The sequence below is a fragment of the Leopardus geoffroyi genome, chromosome C1 (genome assembly GCF_018350155.1).
Source record: "Leopardus geoffroyi isolate Oge1 chromosome C1, O.geoffroyi_Oge1_pat1.0, whole genome shotgun sequence".
NCBI classification, from domain to species: Eukaryota; Metazoa; Chordata; class Mammalia; order Carnivora; family Felidae; genus Leopardus; species Leopardus geoffroyi.
Window position 1 is genome coordinate 130448377 of NC_059328.1, and position 25821 is coordinate 130474197.

The 25821-nt window shown below is 38.1% G+C and overlaps 1 long non-coding RNA gene across 1 annotated transcript in view; it reads right to left on the bottom strand.

Annotated features, from left to right (window-relative positions):
* Nucleotides 1-1441: 1441 nt before the first annotated feature.
* LOC123598871 overlaps nucleotides 1442-25821 on the bottom strand; it is a 42430-nt gene continuing 18050 nt past the window's right edge. The window contains exon 3 of the long non-coding RNA XR_006712834.1: nucleotides 1442-3291. This is a non-coding gene — a long non-coding RNA (uncharacterized LOC123598871). The remainder of the gene's footprint in view (nucleotides 3292-25821) is intronic.

Below are 25821 nucleotides of genomic sequence, written 5' to 3' on the forward strand. Positions count from 1 at the left end.
CTAGTTTCTTTCCCCTAACTGACCAATAAAGAATATTCAAATTCACAAATGTTCTTTTTACTGCCTTCCAAATGATTCCAGTGAACCAGCTAGTGTTGTAAGAAGTACATTTCTTTTCGTTTTATTTGCTATTTGCAATGTTATAGTTTTCACTCTGAAGGCCCATTGGCTGGTGCTCAGGAAATTTGGAGATGTTATATTTGTCAGTTGGGTTGGACTTGGCTTACACACTGAACTCAGATTCTGTATCTGGGACTCACTACTGTTAAGCAGGGTTGATTCTGCTCAGCAGAACTGAATTCACATATCAGCTGGAACAATAGCTCTATGCTGCCATCTACTGGAACTCTATAAAATATGCTTCCCCTACGTATTTATTAGAAAATGTTGTAAAACGGAATTAACAGAGAGCTAGAAAAACAGAAAGAAAAAGAAACATAACAGATGTTTGTATGCTGGAAAAGTAAGCCCAAAAGGATTATTTCGAAGCCAAAATGACCGTAAATAAATGTAATGAAGTTATACTATACTTTCATTTTCTTTTCAACATTTGCTATACTCGCTGTTAGAAGTTTTGGCCTGAAATCAAATACCTGCTGTAGTACTGAATCAGACTGAAGCTGAGCATTATCTCCTGCAGATGTGCAATTTTCTTCTTGGCTGAAACCAATTTAGAAATAAGAAAGGCAATAGGGAAAAATTCTCCCAAGGCACAGCAGACAAAGATCATAGTAAAAGGAAATTCCCGAGATAAAATGGTGTTTGTAATCCTTAAGAAAGGCTCAGAAAGCATTGTACTTGCTATGAAACATGATTTTACCGAAGTCATCATCTCCTGAACCTATAGACACTTCAGAACAGGGCACTTAACTTTTCCAAGTCAAAGCCAGCAACTTTATCAAGCTCTTTGGAAGCCCCTTGTTTTGAGGTTTAAATCTCAGATAACTGAAAACTAAGATAAGCAGAATATTAATTTTTTAATATTTTTAAAGTACAATCAAATCACAGAAAGTTTAGAAATGAGAAAATAGAGGTATGTACCAGATCCATGAACCAGAAGTCTCAATATTATAAAGATAGTTATTTTGTCCCCCAATTCAGTACGATTCCAATCAAAATGCTAATAAGGAGATTCTAAAATTCAGATGGAAAAATCAAGTGCCAAAAATAACCAAAATTGTCTTTAAAAAGCAACAAAGTTAGGGAACAACCTTTCTACATAGCAAAACTGGTTATACAACTATAGTATAATATATATTGGTCGTAAGATAAGCAAATGGAAATAAAGGTAGGGGGCAGATTAAAGAGCTCAGGAACGCTTACTGAAACTTGATAAATGACAGAAAAGATATTTCAAATCAATAAGGAATAATGTTTTCAATAAATGATGCTGTGGCGATCGGTTTACTTGCCAAAATAATAAATAAAAGAATCTGCATAATTCACACCAAACAACAAATTTTATTTAAAGGCGGACAGAATACCTTTGCAACCTTAAAGTAACTAATGATAATCAAAGCCCAAAACACTCACAATTTTAAGAAGACTGTTCATTTTGGCCATGTTAATATTAAAGTCTCTGCACAAGGTAAAAGACCATAAACAGAATGATAACACCAGAATTAGTGAGGTTTTCAGTGTATGGGCAAAGGGCTCATCTCTAAAACAGGAGAAATTCCCTAATCAACAAGAAAGAAATGAAGTACAAAGTAATGGATGAAGGCTAGGAATAGGTACACCCAGAAGGGAAAATCCATATAGCCAATAAATATTTGAATAGATACTCAGCCTCAGAAGCAATAAAAAATGCAAATTAAAACAATTATAATATTTGCAAATATACTTTACTAATAAAGTGTGCTATTCGGATGCAATATTTGAGTATGGAAAAAGATATTCTGTTATTCTGTATATTGTAGTTTTTTGCAGCTTATATTAAAAACAGTTTAAAATGACAGAAATTTGCTTTAAACATAATTGTAAGTGCTCTTTGTTCTGCTTGGTTTTGGGTTAAACATCAGCTCCTCAAGTAAGCTTTCACTGACTGCCAGCAAAGGAAGGGCCCCTTGGTTTACTTTGTCAGTTGCTCACTGCTTTTATAGCATTAAACACAGCTGGCTCTGATTAAATATTTATTTGTGAAATATTTTGTCAATTCTTCCCCTTCCACTCAGGCAGATTTGATCTCCATGCCTGGTAGAGAATAGAAATTGAATAATTATTTGATTAATGGACAAATGCCCTTTTGGTATACGTCCTAGGGTCAGTATCACTCAGCTCCAATCCCTCCTAAGTTCCTCATCCATATCTACTGACAATTCAAGCTTCTGTGCCAAATCCCCAGCCACTAGTTCAGTCATGTTGAGTGTACTTCTAAAATACATACTAATATGGGAACTTGACTCCTCCAAGTTCATAGAATTCCAGTGATGAGTTGAAGTATCAAGGGCTTTCAGATAAATGAAAGTCTAATAAACCAAAGCACCCCATCTCTGAGATACTCGCTTTTCAAGGCTGTTAAGCAGATACTTTCTCCCATATTCAATAAAACAATATCTCAGCCTCAGTGTGAGGTTGCTGTCAGCTTCCAGCAAGAACTGCTTGTATTTCCACTTGTCTGTGATGCCTTTCTCCTCTGGGTCCATCATCTGTCATGATGAATCTTTACCATTTGAGGAAGAGATGTCATTTGAAGCAGCGTTCAGAGACCCTCTGAAAATCCACAGTGCACCAAGAAGACACAATTTCAAGTGGTAAAGCAAGTGCAATTAGCTATCCTTATCAGAGTCAGGGTGAGAAGCTGCCAAAAGCTCTATCCTTCTTCTGGAAGGCTTGTGTCTCTTAGGGCAGCAGGGCTCTCCACTGGGGTCACGCCCAGGTCTCTGATTTAGGATTGCTGATCAGGCTGAGTCTGTGTCACTTCCCATTCGGCTTCTGAGTGCTCTGCCATTGCAGAACTACAAAAATATTGATTGTTGCACAGCAATGTTTACTTCTGCTTCTGAACAGCATGATGTGGATCTTTGAAACCTTGTGCACAGTGAGGCCCAGAAACTCTGCAACTTTGTTCCAAACCCATTCTGTATTTGTCTGGTTTTCCATTTGATTTTTAGTTCCTTATTGAAGTGAGACGGTTGCATTGTTTTCTGTCTCTGGCATGAAAAATAAAATGGAGTTGCTTTCTAAATACATACTGCTACTGGAATGGCCATCACTTTTTGACCCTTGCAGTTGTCTACAGGTAACACAGTTGATCCTGTTGTTGGGGTGCTCTTCTCCCTGTTTTCAGAGCTTAAAAGACACCAGATAGCTTGATTAAAGTCAAGAGTAGGTTAGGCTATGATTTTACGAGCTTGTACTGAAGGTATTGCCTAAGAGCGTAAGAAAAATAAAAATTATATAGGCAGTGTAGAATAGTGTTTCAAAGTGTTTTTGTTTGTCCACTCATTTTGGCTGTGTCTTGTTTTTTTTTTTTTTTCCGGAAGGAAATAATCCCACTCACTAACTGTTAACAGGAAGATCGTCTAATAAGTCTCAGTTCACCGGAGAATTGCTTGTCCAGTGCAGTTTAGATGATTGTGGTTTGGTCTCATAATGCTGTCATCTTTTCCAACAGCTTAGAAAACTAGCAGTTCCTTCATCAAGACCTCTACTTTCACCTTTTTATCCTGAGGTATCTTCAGTCCTGTGATGGTTAATTTTTTTAATCTAAATTTAAAGTTTTTATTTAAATTCCAGCTAGTTAACATACAGTGTAACATTAATTCCAGGTGTACAATAGAGTGATTCAACATTTCCATACAACAGCCAGTGCTCATCGCAGCAGGTGCCCTCTTTAATCCCCATCACCTCCCCTCTGGTAACCATCCCCCATCCCCCATCCCTCCACCCACCTCCCCTCTGGTAACCATCCCCCATCCCCCATCCCTCCACCCACCTCCCCTCTGGTAACCATCCCCCATCCCTCATCCCTCCACCCACCTCCCCTCTGGTAACCATCCCCCATCCCCCATCCCTCCACCCACCTCCCCTCTGGTAACCATCCCCCATCCCCCATCCCTCCACCCACCTCCCCTCTGGTAACCATCCCCCATCCCCCATCCCTCCACCCACCTCCCCTCTGGTAACCATCCCCCATCCCCCATCCCTCCACCCACCTCCCCTCTGGTAACCATCCCCCATCCCCCATCCCTCCACCCACCTCCCCTCTGGTAACCATCCCCCATCCCCCATCCCTCCACCCACCTCCCCTCTGGTAACCATCAGTGTGTTCTCTATAGTTAAGAATCTGTTTCTTGGTTCCCGCCCCCCTCTATCACTCTTGCTCTCCTTTTTTCCTCTTTGTTTTTTTTTTTCTTTAATTCCACATATGAGTGAAATCATATGGTATTTGTCTTTTTCTGACTGACTTATTTCACCTAGCATAATACTCTCTAGCTCCTTCCATATCATTGCAAATGGCAAAATTTCATTCCTTTTTATGGCTGAGTAATATTGCATTATATATGTTTTATATATATATTCATTATACACACCCACATATATACACATATATACATACATATGTGTGTGTATACACACACACACACATACACACACACACACATCTTTGCTATCCATTCATCAGTTAATGAACTGGGCACCTGATAATCCCATAATTTGGCTATTGTAGATAATGCTGCTATAAACATCATCGTACATGTATCCTTTTGAATTGGTATTTTTGTATCTTTAGGTAAATACTGAATAGTGCCATTGCTGCATTGTAGGGTAGTTGTATTTTTAACTTTTTGAGGAAGCTCCATACTGTTTTTCAGGGTGGCTGCACAAGTTTACTTTGTCAATCACTGACAGTGCAAGACGATTACTTTCTCCACATCCTCACCAGCACCTATTGTTTCTTGAGCTGTTAATTTTAGCCATTTGGACAGGTGTGAGGTAATATTTGGACAGGTGTGAGGTAATATATCACTGTGGCTTTGATTTGCATTTCTCTGATGATAAGTACTGTTGATCATCTTTTCATGTGTCTGTTGGCCACTGTGATGGTTAATTATATGTGTTAACTTGACTGGGAGATGGGGTGCCCAGATATTTGGTTAAACATTATTCCAGGCATGTTAAAGATCTGGGTAAGACTGACATTTTAATTGGTATAATGAGTAAAGCAGGTTTCCATCCCCAGTGTGGGTGAGCCTCATCCAATCTTTTGGAGGCCTGAATAGCACAAAAGGCAGAGTAAGCAAAAATTCGCTCTCTCTGACTACTTTTGAGCTGAGACATTGGTCTTCTCCTATGCAAAGACTGGAAGTACACATCAGCTCTTTTGTATTGCCAGCCTGCAGACAGCAGATCTTGGAACTTATCCGTGTCCATAGTCACATGGGCCAATTCCTTATAATAAATCTCTTTCTCTCTCTTTCTGTACATACAGACATGTGTGTGTTTGTCTGTGTGTCTGTGTGTGTGTGTTTCTCTGGGACCCTGACTAATGCAAGTCCTTAGTTAAGTAGTCACTGGCCAGTGGAGAACCAAAGACAGCTATCAAAAGAGAACCAGATAATTTACCCCTAAATAGACAACTTTTGAAGCCCTGTTCTTGGAAACTCTCATACTGGAAAGTTCTGTTATTATCTAAGTGTGATCTTCCCAAGACTAGCAAATTTCTGGCAAAGAACACAGGAGATCTTCTTAGATCAAAGGCAATTAGATGGGAGGCACTTAGGCTTAGAAAGAACAACTCCCTTGACATGAAATAAAAGCATGTCCCACATTAGATAAAAGAAAGACTCATATTAAATAATGATTAATGCACAATGAGCTATAATCATGTGCCAGTAGCAGATCACTGTTAACACCAGTGCAAATTCAATCGTGGTGGACTATGTAAGTGCAGAGTATGGAATGTGTCAGTGTGTTTATAACAACATCTCAGGGAGAGGATACTCTGAATCTTTACTCCTACATTAAATAGACAGAAATAGGATGGTGTGGAATAGGCCTTTTCACATTAATATAATGTTAGCTGAGCACCTGCTATCTGCAACCGAACATATATATTTTTAGCATCTCTTGCAGCTAGTTGTGCTATGTGACTAAGTGCTGGCCAATGGAACAGAAACAGAAATGTGGGAAAAGTCTGGGCCAAACACTGAAATGCCCACCTAACTCTTGTGCATTTTCCCTCTTCTCACCAGCAGAAAAGCAAGTGTGGTGGTAGGAGCTGGAGCAGCCACCCTGTACCATTACACAAAAGGGGTATGTGGAGAAAGGTATATGTGCTTGTACATGGAACGTCTATGTGTAGCAACAGAAGAGAAAGGAACTAAATTCCTGATCATCATGGGGCTGCCCTAGCAGCTATGGAACACCCACCTGGACTTTTATATGATGGAGAAATAAAATAACTTTGAAGAATCAGGATTTTGAGTCTCTGTGCTCTCTGTTATGGTGTATATCCAAACTAATACAAGTGCCTCAGGGTATTTTAGCAGAGTATCTTATCTTACTAGAAATAGATACCAGGGCCTAGGAAGGTAGAATTGTATTAAGGTTAATGGTGCAGGTTCAGCTCCATTGCTTGCGTGGTATGTCAACTTGAGCAAGGTACTGAAGCGCTGTGCCTCAATTTGCTTCATCTGTGAAATGGAGATAACAAAAGTGCCTAGGTCACAGGGTTTATATTGGATTAAATGAAAAAAAAAAATGAGAAAACGCTTCCACACAATTTAACCATCTAATTGCTATTTACTATTATAACTATTTTTCATCTCCTTTTGAAATGGCTATCAAACACGACTTGATATATAATTTGTTCTCTTAAGTATAGTGGCACACCCTATAAATAACCCGTTTCCATTTTAAATGAAAATATTAATATTCTAATATTCAGATCTATCACTTGTTAGTTTAGATGATATGAAACAATTAAGCTTCATAATATGCTGCAAAGATGAGGATCAGACCACAAATTAGGTGATTTTCTGAAGGTGAACCAATAATATTGTGATTGACGATGATACTAAAAAGATGAAGATAGTAATAAAAGTAACAATAATAAATAAAGTTGACTAAGGGTTTTTACATGCTAGACTGTGTGCTGTCTTTTTAAATGTGTTGTCTCCTACAATCTGCAGTATAATTGCATAACATGGACATTATTATACTAATTTTAAGGATGAGAGAAACTGAGGTCAAGTTAGTTATGTTCCCTGCTCCGTAACACATAACCATTAGTGATTAGATGAGGAATTAAAATTCAGTTATTATTATATTTTTTTAATTCCAAACCCTATTTATTTTCCATTATTTTACCATGAACTCCTTATACTCTTGCCTAAGGAAGCATTCAGTTTGCATCTATGGTTTCCTTTAATACATTAGGGTAAATATACCAGTTTCCCCCTTTCATGTTCATTAGAGATCTAGAGATTGATTCTAGGCTCATTATTTTATCTTATTTATTAAATATACTCAGTGTTTTTTTTTTTTTACAAGAATGAAAGTACTTTAACTTGGGATTCCAGTAAGAAGAAGGAAGACTTATCTTTCTTTAAATGCAGCAGGTTACAAGTTGATTGTTTCTTAGGATATTGTAGCACATATTTAATGAGGCTGTGGTGTCCTAATCACTATAGGAACATAAGGAAAGTGGCAAGCTACTTCTAAATTCTGGGCCTTAGTTTCCCCACCTGAAAAAGCAAATTTGTTTGCGCCAGATCATCACCAGTTATTCTAATTATGGGTATTATTTAAATAGGACCTCTCTCTTCCTCTCTCTCAACTTTCCACCTACCTCCCTTCCTTCTTTCGCTAAATTAGTCATATTAAAATACTTTACTTAGCTTTAATCACCATGAATGGGCCATCTGCTTCTATATTTCATCAAAAAGTAGAATTTGATCATGGCTTCTATAAAAGAATATTTGCATTATTTATATTATAAGCAAATGAATCTGACATTTATACCACTGTGGCCTAAATTCTCCTAAATCTTGTCTTATATATGAAATGTGTATGATGTGTAGAGTCTTAGAAAGCTCTTAAGAAGGTTTTCCCAGTTGAACAAATCTCTTTGATCTTCTCAAGACTTGAAAGCTGCAAGTGTGGAATACATGAATATTTCTGAAATTCTCAAAATTACAGGTAATTCAAATTTAGTCTCCGTATTTTAATATGATCAATGAGTGACGTGTATATCAAGTGGTTGTCATTTGGCTGTTAATGCAATACACTGCATCTACTAAATTAATCTTGTGAGTATTTCGTTATCATACAGGATTAGAAAAAGACTCTCCTTGTAGAGTCAACTTTAGAAAACACGATAAATGCAAATCTATGTTTAGACAATTCAGTGGCATTTGAAAAAGGATTTGTTCTTTTTAATGTAATCATTTTAAGATATCTACATGATTTCACATGGTTAAGTGTAATTTTATTTGTTCTATTTGATACCCCTCACTTAAAGAATAAGAATTTACCAAGAACCAGTCTTGAGCAGAATCTTTTGTAAGATTCTATCTATATTTGTAAATTGGACTGTGAAACACGTGGAAAAGGGAAGAGACTGACAAAAAGAATTTGTCAACTCTGTCCTCCAAGTACTTATAAGGGGTGGAGAGAAAAACCATATGGCAATCAAAATGGCAGAGAAACATTACAAAGAAACATATAAATATGTACAAAATAAGCATCAGTATTTTATAGATGTAAGTGAATTCACACTTATGTGATCTGAATTTTCAAAAGATAGAGGAAGAAAGGAGAGGAAGCATGAGGAAGTAAGGAGGAAAGAAGTGAAGGAGGAAGGCAGCAGGTGGAAGGAGAGAGCGACCATTTACACAAAGACACTCATACAAAGTCATACTGTAGTCTTGAGTTGATGGTCCTCACCAGGGAAACAGTCCAGAATGAGGTCCTCACCTAAACGTTACTGGAAGACCGAACTCGGGCAGGGAAAGTGATATCATTTGACACATTTTCTTTTTTCTTCCTCCCTCTTCTCCCATTTCTTCACCTTTAGAGCACACTTTATATTTATGCTGAAATTTATAAATCCATTAATTTCAAAAATCCTTTGAACTTGTAAAACCAAAGACCAGAAGCATTCTGGATGTGCTGAAAAATATTTGGAATCAAGGTCAGTAAATTATCTAATGGATCCTTAAAAATGTGTTAAAGAAATGAATATATTGATGATTCAGTTTGGGGGTTAATTCTTTGCAGAATCTGTGTGATGGCAGTTACAGAATTGGGAATGTACTTTTGCAGATTGTTGCTTTTGTTCTTCAGGTTAGTGAAAAAATAAGGGCAAGAATGTTGCCTGGTGTGTGTGTGTGTGTGTGTGTGTGTGTACATGCATGAGAGATCAGTAATGTGAACAGGTCCACAACATTGGTCAAAGAGGAGAGGACAGGGCAATCCTGAATCTGTATTCCAAATAGGAGTAGATAGGTTCACTTTTGAAAGCCTGGTCACATTCCCATTATATATATTTTCTTCTTATTTGCAGTTACTGTTGTAGATCTTTCTTGGTTTCCAATTTTTCTTTTGTGTGACCTTTAGCCACTACAGGAACAGCATTTTCACATGGTAGCAAGTTAGCACTAGGGAGTGAAAGCTGGTTGGAAGAGAACTTGAACAGTAATTTTCTAGATTAAATATACTTCTGAAAAAAGCAAGAGTGAACTAGTATTTTTAAGTTATTTTTTTTCATATTTGCTACTTCTTCCATTTAATCAAGCAGAAAGTTTTATCTCCCAGACAGTGGGAATCCCAACAGTGTTTGTTAGATCCTGTCCTAGCAAATATCTCCACTGATCTTCCTAGCATCTGTGTCTTCATATAAAATCTGAGCCCCAGGGGCTGGGAATCAGAAGAAATAGCAGCCAATTTTGCTCAGGTTTTTTTTTCCCTTTTTTTTAAACCTCAACTAAGTTTCTGCTGCACAGCAGACGGTCATTTTGAGCTCCTGTGCATGCAGAGTTGAAAACATGAGAAAGTGCTAAGGCTCACAGTTGGTATATAAGTCATGGATAAGGGTGGGCAGGGTGATTGGAGATTTCAGTTTTCTTCCTCGTGTTACCTGCACTTTTGAGGGGCCCAAGAACCATGACTGATCCCATGTTAGTACAATAGCCCGCCTTGTCATTCTATACCTTTATTCCCAGTGTTTATGAAATCAGTCTATCTTTGAAAGCACTCAGGCAATTGATTTTTTTAATTATATGTTTATTTACTGCTTAGTTCTGCCTTTCCCTGGTTGTTTCTAAAACTGAATAAAAATAAATATAGTTAAATTTCATAAATGTTTAAATAATGCTTATGGTGGTTAACTCTAAGCATCCAAAAGTTTAAATGACTTTCATGACAGACTGATTTTCCCCCCTACTTTATGAAGATGTTTAGTTTCCTGCATACATGCCTGATTAACTCTAACAGTGAGGTACCAGTGTATTTGTATGTATAGGGGTTATGGACAGGCTGCCAGAGGAAGGGAAAATGGCAGTGGGAAAAGAAGGGAGAAACATATTTTGGGGGCTACTTTTGATACTTATGTTTCAGTAAAGTTTATGATTATTGACTACTGAAATATAATTCACATATAATCCAATGCACTCATTTTAAGAGTATAGTTTAATGCGTTTGGACAAAGGTATATACCCATGTAATAACCAGCACAATCAAAATACGGAATGTTTTGATCACTATCAAAAGAGTCCTTTTTCTCAGTGAACTCCTGTAACATCTCAGCTCCAAAGCAACCATGAACTTGCCCCTGTCATTACTGATTAGATTTGTCTTCTCTAGAGTTTGAAGTAAATGTAACTGCATACACTCTTTTGAGCCTGGTTTCTTTCACTCTACATGGCGATTATGAGATTTATTCATGTCGCATGTATTTGTAGTTTGTTCTTTCTTATGGCTGAGCAGTATGCCATTGTATGTAGACATGTTGCAATCTGTTTATCCAACTCTTGATAGACATTTGGGTCATATCCACTTTGTAGATATTATGAGTAAAGCTTCTATAAACATTTGCGTGCAAGACTCTGTGGATATATAGCTTCATTTCTCCTTGGAGGATACCTAGATGTAGTATAACTGGATCATATGGGTGTTGTATGTGCAAGGGTTAAAGAAACTGCCAGGCTGTTCTTCATAGTAGTTGGACCATTTCATACTCCTACCAGCAAGGCTTAAGAGTTCCGGTTGCCTCATATCTTTGCCAACATTAGGTACAGTCAGTTTTTTTTTTTTTTAATTTTAGCTACACATACAGGTATAAAGTGGGAGCTTTTCATAGTTAAATTTTGCATTTTCCTGATGAGTGATAAGGATGGGCAGTTTCACATGTTCTTCATGGCTACTAAAATTCCTTATTTTGGGGTGCCTGGGTGGCTCAGTCAGTTAAGCATCTCAGTTTTGGCTCAGGTCATGATCCTGCAGTTTTGTGAGTTCAAGACCTGCATCGGACTCTGCACTGGCAATGCGGAGCCTGCTTGGGATTCTCTCTCTCTCTTCCCCTCTCTCCCTGCCCTTCTCCTACTCATGCTGTCTCTGTCTCTCTCAAAATAAATAAATAAACTTAAGAAAATTTAAAAAACATTCCTTACTTTGGGAAGTGTCAGTTGGAATTTTTTTGTGCTTTTAATTAAGTTGTCTGCTAATAGAGATGGAATACATTTTAGATACAAGTTCTTTGTCATAAATATATATATTATGGAAATTTTCTCATAGTCTATGGTTCTCCTTACTTTTTTTAATGGTGTCTTTTGAATAGCAAATGTTTCTAATCTTTATAAAATGCAATATGTAATTTTTCTAGTATGCTTTGTGAGTTTTTTGTGCCTAAGAAATCCTTACGTACCTCAACATCACAATATTTCCAACTAGAAGTTTTACATGTACTGTTACTTATAGGTCTATAATCTATTTGAATTAATTTGTATGTAGAGTGAGGTAAAGATTGAGGTTAATGTTTTCAACTTCTTCTAATATCATTTATGGAAAAGACACCCCTTTTTTATTGGTAGTTTGTGAAAAATCAATGTGTGTACTTATATCTACATTCTCAATTTGCTTCTGTATGTCTATTCTTACATCAATACAACATTCTCTTGATTACTCTAGCCCTAATGTAGGACTTGAAATTAACAGTGTAAATCCTTCAACTTTGTACTTCTTTTAAAAAATCGTTTTAGCTATTCTAGGTCCTTTGCATTTTTTTAAGTTTATTGATTTATTTGAGAGAGAGAGAGACAAAGGGGGAGAGAGAGAGAGAGAGGGAATGAGAGGGGGAGGGGCAGAGAGAGGGAGAGAGAGAATCCCAAGCAGGCTCCATGTTATCAGTACAGAGCCTGATGCAGGGCTCCATCTCACAAACTGTGAAATCATGACCAATGAAGAATTTGATGCTTAACTGACTGAGCCACCCAGGTGCCCCAGTCCTTTGCATTTTCAATTAAATTTTGAAGTTGGCTTGCCAATCTGTGCAAACCATCTGATAACATTTTTATTGGAATTGATTTGATATTTTAACAATATAGTCTCAGCCACAAAAATGGTGTATCTCTCCATTTATTTAGGTCATTAAGTTTTTTTAACAATGGTTTGTAGTTTCCGTAGTTCTTACTTATTTGTTCAATTTATCCTTAAGTATTTCATGTTTTTGGATATCACTATAAATTGAATTTTTAATTTAATTTTACTTTTCAAGGGTCTTATATATTGTAATATATACAAATGTAATTAATCTTTATTTTTCAACTTTTTTCTTGCAACCTTGTTAAACTCACTTATTAGTTCTAGTAGCTTTTGTAGATTTCTTAGGATGCTCTTCATACACTATCATTTGTCTGACAGTAAAGATACTTTAACTTCTTTTTCAATATGAACTTTTCAGAAAGTATCATAAAATACCAAGAAAAACTAGAATGAAACCGATCGATATAGGGTGTTTAAGAAGGACTGGGCATCTTCCAGTGCACCTTTCCATGGTTCATCCTTTCTTAACTGCAAGGTTACTTCTTCACGAAGATCGCCATCTTAACGTTCTCCAGGAAAGACCTGCCTCCAAGACACCTTTCTCCTTCATAGTCAGGAAGCAGAGATTACCTCTCTGGAATTTCTTCCTTCAGCAAGTTGAGGACATAAAGAATGACCTTTTCCTATGGTGAGATGTTCATAGCAGATTCTCATAACTAAACTTGACCTTGGCAGGCGCAGAGTCTTTGTTAACCCCAATAGTTATAGTTTTCAAATAAGAATTCATATGCACCACAGATAGCAGGGCGTTAGTTCACTTTCAACGTGCCATCGGAAACTCTCTGGTGGAATCTTTTTCCAAAATCCTTTCTCCTGCATACAGGGAAATTAAAACTTACTTATTAATTGCTGGTAGGCAGAATACATGATCTGGATAAGAAGAGCAAGTTATCAGGCAATTTTTTTTTCTTTTATAAAGAATTAAGATAGGGAACAGAAGAATGTCCTGGAAATCCAACAAAGCAGACAAAACAAATGCATACTGTTACTTCCCACTGGAGCTTTGTTCTCCCAGCAGGGAAGCCTTTTGAGAACCCTGATAACTCAATTCTTTCTGGTATGGTAAAAATCAAGCCCACTTTACATCACTTTTGTTTTTTGTTACTCGCATTAGCACATGGGTACGTAACGATACATTTACAAATAGGCACAATCAGTTTAAATTTTGGAAACATAGAAATATTTAGTTCCAACTAAACTATTAATATATTTTATTTTATTTTTATTATTATTTAAATTTATTTTGAGAAAGAGAGAGAGCAAACGGGGGAGGGTCAGAGAGAGAGGGAGACAGAATCCCAAGCAGAGATTGGGAGTGCAGAGCCTGAGGTGAGGCTTAAACTAGTGAACCATGAGATCATAACCTGAGCTGAACTCACCTGGCTTAACCAATTGAGCCACATAGGCACCCCTAAAATATTAATATATTTATGAATCATCTCAATAAGAAAAGTTTTCTATAGTTGTAAAAAGCTCAATAAAGAAGCTGTGAAGCAATGACTCAGACCAGCTTTGATAAATCAATTTGTCGAGTATTCCCAGCCAAAGCTGGCTCCTAATTGGTCAGGAATTTATTTATTTGACATATTTGAAGGTGAAGCCAGCAGCACTCAGGGTTTGAATGACCCCTAATGTTTCTCCACATTGAAGCAAGGCCCAAAGCCATCTGCAGATGGACCAGGCTCTGTATAGTAGTAAGCACAAAACAGTTTACAGAGGGGATTTTTTTTTTTTTTTAAGGAATGCTAGGCAAGTCTATCTTTTCATGACACAGACACTTCATGCAGGGCTCCCACCTGTTTAGTTTATTATCCGTTCAAACCTTTTGCTCAAGGACCATTGATTTGCATGAACTTCCTGTGCATAATAATGGTTCCAATAATGAATAGTATTTATTAAACATTTCCTAAGTCTTAAGCACTTAGAATGAGTTGTTTTGTTTAATCCTTACAGAAATCTTCTGAAGTTTGTCCTTTATCATTCGTTCTTCTCAAAACAGGAAACTGATGCTTGGAGACGATAAATAACATACCTACAGACACCCAGCAAGTGGTGGACTCAGGGTTTGGACCCAGTTGTCCAACACCAGAGCTTGTGCTCCTAACTGTTATACCACATTGTGTGTGCTGAACAAATACGTCCTGCAGTTCCCAATCCATCCAGAACCAGGATGATCGTTATTTCCAAAATGGTGGAGTAAATTAGTAGAATTATAATGTTTATATGTGTAAGTATTATGTATATATATATGTGTGTGTGTGTGTGTGTGTGTATATATATATATATATAATCTTCATTGAACTAGACATGAAATAATCTTTTCAGGGTAGACTCTCGGCTCTGTCACTTCCTGTGGCCTTTGAGACAATGCCTTCGTATGGACTAGCATCTGTGTCATGACTTTCTTTTATTCTTTCCATGTTGAGAAGGTTCATTTCTGTACAGATTTGGGGTTTGGGTAGAGCCCTCTATAAACTTGGGTATAGGCAAGATAAGTGAAAACAGACTGTATTCTTCTCTCTAATATATGAAACATTTAAAATTAGGGATTTTTGAAGTTTGGGCATGTGCTGCAAGGTCTCTGTGTGAGGCTTCATAAAGGATAAGCTAGCACCTGTACATTATTTTCACCACTTCCTGTTCCTTACAGAGGGTGGGGGACCAACCATCTCAGTGGGGTAAAATTTCTGAAAATAGTGTTGTTGTTTTTTTTAAAGACTGTAAGTCACATGGACAGAGTAGTCAAAGAGTAGCATATTTAAAAAGCTGTTTGCTCTCTCTAGTGATCAAAGTTAGCAGTGTTTCTGGATGATGATGCTCACAAAAATTTTTGTGAAAATCTCTTGGAGTCAACCTTTTTTTTTTCTTTTTTTTTTTGAAAGAAAAAGAGGGAAAGAGTGAGTTTCCGGGGAGAGAGAAAGAATCCCAAGCAGGCTCTGTGCTGTCAGTGCAGAGCCCCATGCGGGACTCGAACTCACAAAAGAAATGTGAGATCATGACCTGAGCCAAAATCAAGAGCTGGGCACTTAACCAACTGAGCCACCCAGGTGCCCCTCTTGGAGTCAATCTTGATAAGAGACTGAATTCCCTTGAAACGGACACTACATGTCCAATGAACTCATCAGTATTGTGCCACACAATAGGGTCTTTTAAAGACAGTACAGGACTTATGGAGTTACAGCTGGAAGGAAATGGAGAAATGGGACATAAAAATTACTTAAAAATAATACATGTGGCCATTCTTTGGGGTGCAGGGTAGAGCCAGTTTTCTTATGTTTGCCTGTAAGCCATCTCCCCATCCTCTGTAAACATCCCTTCTGTATTAGTTGGGGTTTTCCAGATAAGCTGAACAAATAGGATGTGCATATATAAAGAGATGTAATATAAGGAATTAGCTCATTCCTAATATTCAATTATGGAAGCCTGCAAACCCAAAACTGCAGGTTGGGTTGGCAGAATAGAGACCCAGGAAAGCCAATATTCCAGTTTGAGTATGAAGGCAATCTGCTGTAGAACCAAGAAGAGCCAATGATGCAGATAAAATCTGAAGGCCAACTGCTGGAGAATTCTCTTGTTCAAGGAAGTTGATGTTTTGTTCTGTTCAAGCTTTCAACTGGTAGGATGAGGCCCACCCACATTATGGTAGGTGATTGGCTTTCCTCAAAGTCCTCTGATTTAAATGTTAGTGTCATCCCAAAATGGCCTCACCGGAACACCCAGAATAAATGTTTGACCAAACATCTAGGCACCTGTGGCCTGGCCACGTTGACACATAAAGTTATCCATCACACCTAAGGCAGAGGAGTGCAGTTGTCATTTGGTAAAACCTAGAACACCAGCCACACATGCAACAGCCACAAACTATGGGTTCATGCATTTTTCCAAAAGGAAAGTCTCCTTTTGGAAACTACCTGCTGTCCAGCAGCACTACCTGCTGTCTTCTATCTGGAGTCAGGTGGTGTCCATCCTGCCTCCCCTGCCCTGTGTAGGATGATAAATCATGGCTGCTCTGCTCTGGGCACTTCCTGTGATGCTCTTTAAGACACTAATCCTCTCTTTCACTTTGTTTTTCTATATTTCTCTGAGCCCTAAAGCAGGGGCTTACCTTCAAACTCGTCTGATCAAGGCAGGGATATAGAATGGAGAGATAGACTGCCATTAGTGCAGAGAGATTTACAGATGACTTACCATACAGCTCCCCAGGACCTGAATTCCTCATCATGGGGAGATAAGCTGAAGGAGGTTTAGATCTAGTTTCCTGGAACCCTGCCCTTATCATTACTTCCTGTCCTGCCCTTACTCAGCCAGCATTATAAAGTCAGTTGGCTAGAAGATGGTTACACATTCTAGGTTCAGATGAAAATACAAATGGCTTTTCTTTTAAATTCTTGATTCCAATTCTATACACTCTTGTCTGTTGCTCTATCCTGCTTCCTAGTGTCTCTAGTTTGCAGTCAATGGTTTTCTCCAGTCCCATACTGTGCATCCGAACAGGTCATGTGGTTCCCAGTCCCCAAACATACCCCTTCTCTGACTTCATTAACATATCTGTCCTCTGTGTCATCCTCTCACCGTCCTGTCCCCCTCTAGGTCACTGGTGAACTGATTCAAAATGAGGTGTTAATACTATATATCAGCTCTGCCGCCTGTCTTAGAAAATTCATATAAGGGCTGTCTTCAACTTGGCTTTGCCGGTTTGCATCTCTACTTTTTTAATGTTAGGAAGTGTATTAGTTCTGTTTTTGGATAAAATCGATACTAATTTTCCTTTCATTCAATGTAATTTAGTACACATCTTTTGAGTACTGAAAGTGTATCAGCCATCACCATTCTGAGGGCTCTTTGGGGTCTGAGGCTGAGGACACAAAACCATACCATCAAGAAGCTCTCCACTGAAGAGGAAAGGCAGACATCATGTATATATAAATCTACAACCCAAGGGAAGGGTTCAGTGACACATTAGAGTTACAAATTGCTCTGAGAGCCTTGAGGAAGGAGGAATGAATTCCAGCTGGGATGAAAGCTCCAGTTTTACATGTTGAGTTTACTAGTGCTTCACATATGAAAAAAATATCTGCCAGATGAAGTTATGCCTGTTGTGGAGTGGCTCCCTTTTTACACACTTCATATGCAACTGTACCGCTGTTTAGAAGACAGTCTTCAGTCCTCAGTGTTGGAAAATGGTCCCCCCCACCCCCCAGCATCCTGGGTAATTTGGACTAGGTTATTCAAGTCAAACCTTCTGCTTAAGCAACACAAACAAAATAGTGAGCTAACTCAACTACCACCAACAAAAAACAAAATCCATTTATTTAAAGACACTGACAAGCTAAAAAAAATAGTGGCTACCTGCCAGAGAAGTTTTGGGAAGACAGCCTGAATCAGATATGTAAGCACGATATCCAAGCACAAATGCCATGGCTTTTGGGGGAATATGTCCATGCTGTACCCCTAGTTTATTTGCAGCCTTCTGAGGCAGGGCAGAGAAAAGCCAAGGCCTGAGGATTGGGGTGGGTACTACCAGGATAAGTACAGGAACTAAACCTACTATTAAGACTGTCAGGTAGAATACAGGACATCTAGTCAAATTTTAATTTCAGCTGAACAATGAAAAATTTCTCAGTATAATTACGTTCCAGGTAATATTTGAGGGGATACCATGCCTAAAAAAATGATTCTTTGTTAATCTGAAATTCACATTTTACTGTGTAATACTTTAGTTATAAATGCTACATCTGGACCATGTATCCATTACCTGACCTCATACCTTGAACTTCAAAGAAAGCTATCCTGCTTTGAGTAGAACAGAAGAAAAAAAAAGAAAGTAACTTCTAGGATTTTATGGGCATAGGTTACATTGCTGGAATTGGTCAAGGAACTCCTATCCTTGAACTCGGATTAAAAAGGCCACCTGTGATAGTGGTCCCAGGCACTTGGCAAAAGCAGTCACAATATATTGTTGGCAGAGGGCAAAGTAAATCCTGGTTCCAAGGAACGCTCACAAATAATTGCCCAAGAGCAGTAATCATCAAACTATCAAAGACAACTAGGAGCACAAGGAAACAAGGCAACGTGAAAAATAATCAGTAGAAACAAGAGTGATGTCACCAAGATGGTAAAAAAAAGAAGACCCCAGACTCCATTCCCACTCCCAGCAAAAATCAACAATGTGTGAGCTCTGCGATTGCTCAGGAGTCTACTTAAGAAACTTCAACAAGACAGTGGAACAAAAATCCCAACAATAACCACCCAAAAAGGGAAGGAAGTGTGGCTCTATCGTGCTTGCATCATCCCATCCTCCAGGCCAGTACTGCTTGGTGCCAAGAAAGAACTCTCAAGGCAGAAGGAGTTCACGACCAGAAAAGAGAGCAGGGTGAGTGACCAGCATCCCCAGCCTTTCAGGGCACCTCGTTAAGGACCTGCTTCCATTTCACCCCACCCAGGAGACAGCAAAGGTGACACATAGAGATAGCTAGGAACAAGGAAGAACAAGATCTACCAATATCAGCCACACGGCAACAGTGACTATAGTTCCCAGTGACCTGCTCTGGAAGGGACCCCAACAGCTTCTGTCCACTGATGAAACTGATGGCCAACATAACTACCATGAACTTCCTGCAGATTTCATTAGTTTTCACCCTACAGGTATTTTCATTCACAGATGCCAGCCACTTGACTCCCTGCCCACTTCCCTCCCCTCAGCTGGAGCCTGGGATCTGCACAGGCAGTCAGCCAGTGCTCTGCAGCTGAGTGAGTGCAAGATGTCAGTGTAGACACCGTGGTGCACCCCCACCACTGTGAGTGCAACTGGGGCTAGGTTCACCAGCTGTGCACCTGTATGCTGCTGCTGGTCTGACTCCCTTCGTTGGCCTTGACTGCTGTGTGTATGCCTGTGGTGAGATCCTGAATCCATAGAAGTACACGCTGACAGCCAAGGCCCTACAACTGCTGTGGGCCCAGATATGGCTTTATCTCCAGTCACTGGCCTGACAACTAGTCCCTCCAGTTGTGCACTTGCTCATGCTGGCCTGATTCCCTTCACCTCTTCCACTGCTGAGCATTCATCAGCATTCATCACTGCTGAGCAGCCACAGGGGTATATTCCTACAGCCAAAGCCTCTGCAGCTGCCAACATACCTGCATTTGGCCCTGGCCCCTCCTGCTGGCCCTGCCCCCCCACCATTATGTGTGTGTCTGTGACTGGCCCCGGCCACTACACAAGCATCTGTAATTAGCCCCCACAGCTGGTGTGTGTATATACACCACCAGCTCCAACCCACATCGCTATCTGCCTTAGCCCCTAGTGACTGGATCTGGAGATGCTGCTGAGGAACCCAATAGTTCTGGCAGGCGCTGTGCACCCCCTCTCCACAACTGTGCCACCAAGGACCATGCAGTTTTTTTTTGCTGTGCACCCCAGCAGTCTGAGCTGATGAGACACCATGCCCCCCACCCAGAACCTGAGCCACCACACACCCTTATACTCAGTGCCCCACATCACTAGACCTTGGGTCACAGCATCTCCCGGCATCCCCCCACCTACAAGTGAAGGCCTTTTCTTACTGAAGTCAGTCCTGAAATCAGGAAGAGGTGATTGCTTCTTCAAATACGCAGACACCTATGCAAGGCTACAGGGATCATAAAGAATCAGGGAACATGACACCACCAAAAGAATACAGGAAACTTCCATTAACTAACTCCAGAGAAATGGAAATCCAGGAAGTTCCCAACAAAGAATTCACAACGATTATTTAAAGATGCTCAGAGAGCTGCAAGGGAATATGGACATATAATTTACTAATTTAATAAATCCACAGTGACATATCACCTCATACCTGTTAGAAAGACTATTATCAAAAATAGAAGGAATAACAAATGCTAGTGGGGATGTGGAGAAAAGGGAGTCTTGGTATAGCGATGGTAGGAATGTGTACCCAATATGAAAAACATTGTGGAGTTTTTTCAAAAAATTAAAAATAGAACTACCATGTAATGCAGTAATCTCACTTCTAATGTGGCTATCCAAAGGAAATGAAATCACTGTATTGAAGAGATATTTGCACTCCCATGTGCATTGCAACATTATTTACAATAGCTGACACATGAAAACAACTTAATGCCCACTGATGGATAAATGAATAAAGAAATGTGATACACATGCACACACACACACACACACACACACACACACACATCCCTAAGGGAATATTATTCAGCCATAAAAAGAAGGACATCTTGCTATTTGCAATAACATGGGTGGACTTTGAGGGGATTATGCTAAGTGAAATAAGTCAGACAAAGACAAATACTGTATAATCTCACTTATATGTGGAATTTCTATAGAAACAGAGTAGAATGGTGGTTGCCTGGGACTGAAAGGTGGGAGAAATGGGAAGATGTTGGTCAAAAGATACAAACTTTCAGTTATAATATCAGTAAGTTCCTGGGATCTAACTTACACTATTGTGACTGTAGTTAGCAATATTGTAGTATACACTTAAAAACTGTTATAAGAAGTTAAATGTTCTCACCATAAAAACAGCAAGAACAAAATGGTAATTATGTGGAGTGAAAGATGTGCTAACCTTATTGTGACAAACATTTCACAATATAAACATGTATCAAATCATCACGGTGCAGTACACCTTAAATTTACACAATATTATATGTCAATTATTTTTTAATAAAACTGGGGCAGAAAAAGAACCAGCAGAAATAACAGACTTTAGAAAAAGTTTGATGCATAATTCAAATGCTGGAATTATCATATGCAGATTTTGAACTCAGCTCATCATAGTTAAAAATCAATGAGCTTTACTGGGCGCTGGGGTAGCTCAGTCCGTTAATCGTCCAACTTCTGCTCAGGTCATGATCTTGCAGTACGTGAGTTTGAGTCCTGCGTTGGGCTCTGTGCTGACAGCTCAGAGCCTGGAGCCTGCTTCAGATTCTGTGTCTCCCTGTCTATCTGCCCCTCTCCCACTTGCTTTCTGTCTTTCTCTCTCAAAAAAAATTAGCAAACAAAAAAAAAAATTGATGAGCTTTAACATTCAAAATGGCTTAGCAAATTTGAAAAAAGAACCAAACAGAACTTTTATAAATGAAAAACATAGCAACCAAAATTAAAAGCTGTTGGACAGTAGATTGAACTTAGAAAAAAAAAGATAATTTAAAAAATGAGATCAGGTCATAAGTTATCAAACCCCACATGTATACTCATTTATTTATCAATGTAACCCTCAAAAAATGGGACAAATTGGAAACAGTCATTCCTGCTCCCCCAAAACATGAACTTACACCCAATCTTAATAAAATTGGTTCACAGTTGAATAATTACTACAATAGAGAGAAGCAGCTCAAAACTTTTATAAGGTTGGAGGGAAAATTATCATTATTTTGGAGTCATTGATCCTTGACCCAGAAAAAGCAGGAGAGTATACTGAAACCCAGTATAAATAATATGGGACCTTCAGTAAAGTGATTGGTTATAAGTGAACTCTCCTAAAATCATGATCTTCCTGATATATCCAAAATAAGCAGTTAGAAAAAAGTTATATGTGTATTAATGTAATTAATATGGTATCTGTGAGAACTCTATGTGAGAACTATCTAAGCACTATACATTTTATGTTTTTGAATGGAAATAAGAAATAATGTTAATATTAATTTTCTACAAATAAATCTATATCTTTATATAATCTTAATCAAAATTCTAATTTTAATTCAGGAAAAGAAGGATATATATATACGTGTATATATATATATACACATATATATATAAAATACATATATAAATATAAATTACACCAGTATACATGTGTATATGTGTGTATATGGATATATACATATATGGAGCTCTGTTGCAGGAATATATGGAAATTAGTGTATGATAAAAGAGGCCTTTCAAATTAGTGGCAAAAGATAAAATTTGTCATTAAATGGATTTGGTATAACAAACTATTTGAAAAAAAAAATGTTGGGTTCGTGGCAGCATTGGGCTACAATCATTCTCAATTACTTGCTGACCTGTCTAGGAGTCACTTAGGTGATATTTATCAAATTATTAAATGTAAATGCACTTTGCTCCAGAGACCCTACCTCTAGGACTCTGAATTCTCTAGGAACACCAAAGGCATATGCAAAGATCTATATGCACATGTATTCATAACCAGATTACTTATAATATGAAAAACTAAAAACCAATCTATAATCAAATGATTGTTTAAATAAGTTTGGATAACCTTTCAAAGTCTCACTCTTTCAATGTCCATTACATGTTTAATATAAAAAACAGGTTACTAAACATCAATATTAAATAATACTTTAAAAAAATTTAATACTCTGCATGAATATCCATGTGTGTAAAAATGTCTGGAGGATATATCTAAAGTGCGATTAATATTTAGGTAGTGATATTTTATGTACTTTTTTCTTCTTTTATACTATATTATATGCTTTGATTCCCCCCTTACCTCTCCCACAGTAAGCATGTCTTGCTATATTCTGTAGAAAAAATTTGTAAGTTAAATAATAAAGCAGAAAATTAGAATCACATGTTTAGGAGGTAGGCTGTAGTTGTCTGGAAAACTCAAATACCAGAATTCTTGTTCACTGACAATGGTTAAATCAATAGAGCATTACTATGTCTTGTGCATATGGAACTAGTTTCTGAAATGAAAAGTAATGTGCTTATAAGGAATGTTTATGAGTAAATATCAGGTTAATATCTCCGAAAATATTGTTTGCCTTTTAGGAAAATCACTTCAATTAAGGACCTCCAAGAACCTTTGGTACATTCTTCTCCTCAAGTATATGTAATGTTCTTGTTCATATCAAGGTTTATTGTGTTTGTGTCTTTGTAGCCTACTGAAATACCATCTCTAATAAATGAATAAATAATACAATCTAATAAATTACCTCACTGTATTCTATGTTAAAGCATTTGCCTTGAAGCTAAAAAGTATTGTCCAGGGAAGTGGAAGGAAGATTCCATCCAGAACAAAGTAGCCTCCTTAGTCTTTGAGGTTCACAGTAGAGTTTTTAAGAGTTTTAAAGTCTACAGCTAGATAATAGTCTAAAATCAATGCTTTTTATTTTTAATAGCCAACTTTCATTGGCAGCTCGGTTTATATACTCCAAACCAGAGGGAATGCAACTTAGATATTTTCTAAACATCATAGCGTAGGCAGAACAACATTAGGCATACATTTTTTTCTTATTGCTTAAAGAAGATTAAAGACATTTCTGGGACTGAGGAGGAAAGGAAAACTAATTGGACCCCAATGTCCTGGCTCCTTTCTTTCTTTTTCTAAGTTACAAGACACTAATGAAATTTCTTCCTTTTCCTTGAATGGGTTATAGGTTCCTGATTTTCTCAACGTTTGGTGGACTCGTCTGAAACCACAGTGTCAAGATCCCCAGATATGTTGTCTCTGGCTGTGACCAACCTCATCAATTTACCCAGTGTGCTTTATAAATATGGTTATTGTCAATGAGCAACATGGCTCAAGAAAGACTGGGAAACATCTTCCTATAGAAAAATAAATGTGAGGGGCGCCTGGGTGGCTCAGTCGGCTGGGCGTCCGACGTCGGCTCAGGTCATGATCTCGCGGTCCGTGAGTTCGAGCCCCGTGTTGGGCTCTGGGCTGACATCTCAGAGCCTGGAGCCTGTTTCAGATTCTGTGTCTCCCTCTCTCTCTGACCCTCCCCTGCTCATGCTCTGTCTCTCTCTGTCTCAAAAATAAATAAACGTTAAAAAAAATTAAAAAAAAATCATCTATAAAGAAAAATAAATGTGAGCCAGGATAACTATATGGTTTATGTTTTTAAAAGGTTAACTGATCAATCAGTCCAGTGCCACACTGACTAAAACCTGAATCATATGAGGAACTTAAAAGATTACAGCTCCTGTTTCCATACAGGGATGAGAGGAGTGAGGTAGGCATTGAAAACTTTTGCACTGAAAACTTCTCAGGGCTCTGGATGCTCTATCAATCTCAGTACTCTTGACTCCAGCTACCTAGAAATGAATTTCCACCTGATCCCACCCAAGGATGAGATCATTCCCATTTTTTTTTTTTTTATTCTAAAGGAGCCATAGGGATATTCAGAAGGGCATTTTCCAGAGCACTCAAGTGAGCATTTTACTGGAAAGAGTCATTCAATCGAGGCCCTCTGCTTTGTTATAGTCTTGTTCAGGAGGGGGTTGAAAGCTATATTCTTTAAAACAAAACAAAGCAAAACCCTGGCTTGGGTGTTTCAGCCAGGAGAGCTGTCGACTCACCGGTGGCAACGCAGATATTCACAGCTGCATGTGGAGTATCATAGGATGCATAATTGCTCCTCTGCTGCCATTACATATGTTCATTCCCCTGCAAATGTGTGATTCTCAAGACCATAAAAAGCCCTTCTATAATTTGGTTTACTGCCACTCTGTGAGTGAATTCATTTATGGCATGGGAAAGTAGGCATCCGTGGATTTCTAATAGCAAAATTAAACAGTTCTTTACTTTTACAGACTTAGCAGGATACAGGGATTAGTGTTGGAGGTATGGCTTACTGTTTTCTGTGGATAGATGCTCTTCCTTGAAATAATGAAAATGTGATTTAAAATCCATCAAACACAAAATTTAACTTTTTGTCTATTTTGTCTTACTAATATATTGTGGGTTTGACTCAAACTGTTCCCCTAGGTGTCTTCTTTGACTTCTTTAGTCTACGGTGACTTCTCCTTATTACAGATTTGGCAGAACCCTGTGCAGGTTGTCACTGCATGCCTCTAGGGGAGCTAATGACATCATATATTTTGTATATGATGTATATTTTGTACATTTAAGTAATACATATTAGATAAAAGTGAGATGCTCCATATAAGAGGCACAGTTTTCAAATAATTTGCACTAAGCCAGGATATGGGCTAGTAGTGGTGCCCCCTTATTCTAGCCTTCTATGTTACAGTGTGGTAACAGGATACTTCAATACATTGTTTATTTAAATCAGCACATTTGCATGTTTCTCTTTCCAATGAAAGTATGAGTTTCTCTTATTAGAAGCTTACATTTCACATCTGTTCTTACTTCCAGCACAAATAAAAGGTGAGGATGTAGTATATGTTCAATAAAAGATTGTTAAACTGAGTTATGGGCACAGAGAATATTAAAATGGTAGAAAATGTCATTCCCAGGCATCTGGTTGAGGACCTTCTAATTGAGATTAAGCAAAGTGACAAATTTTTAGGATAGCATTTTTTACTTTAGTACACTTTGATTTATACTTACA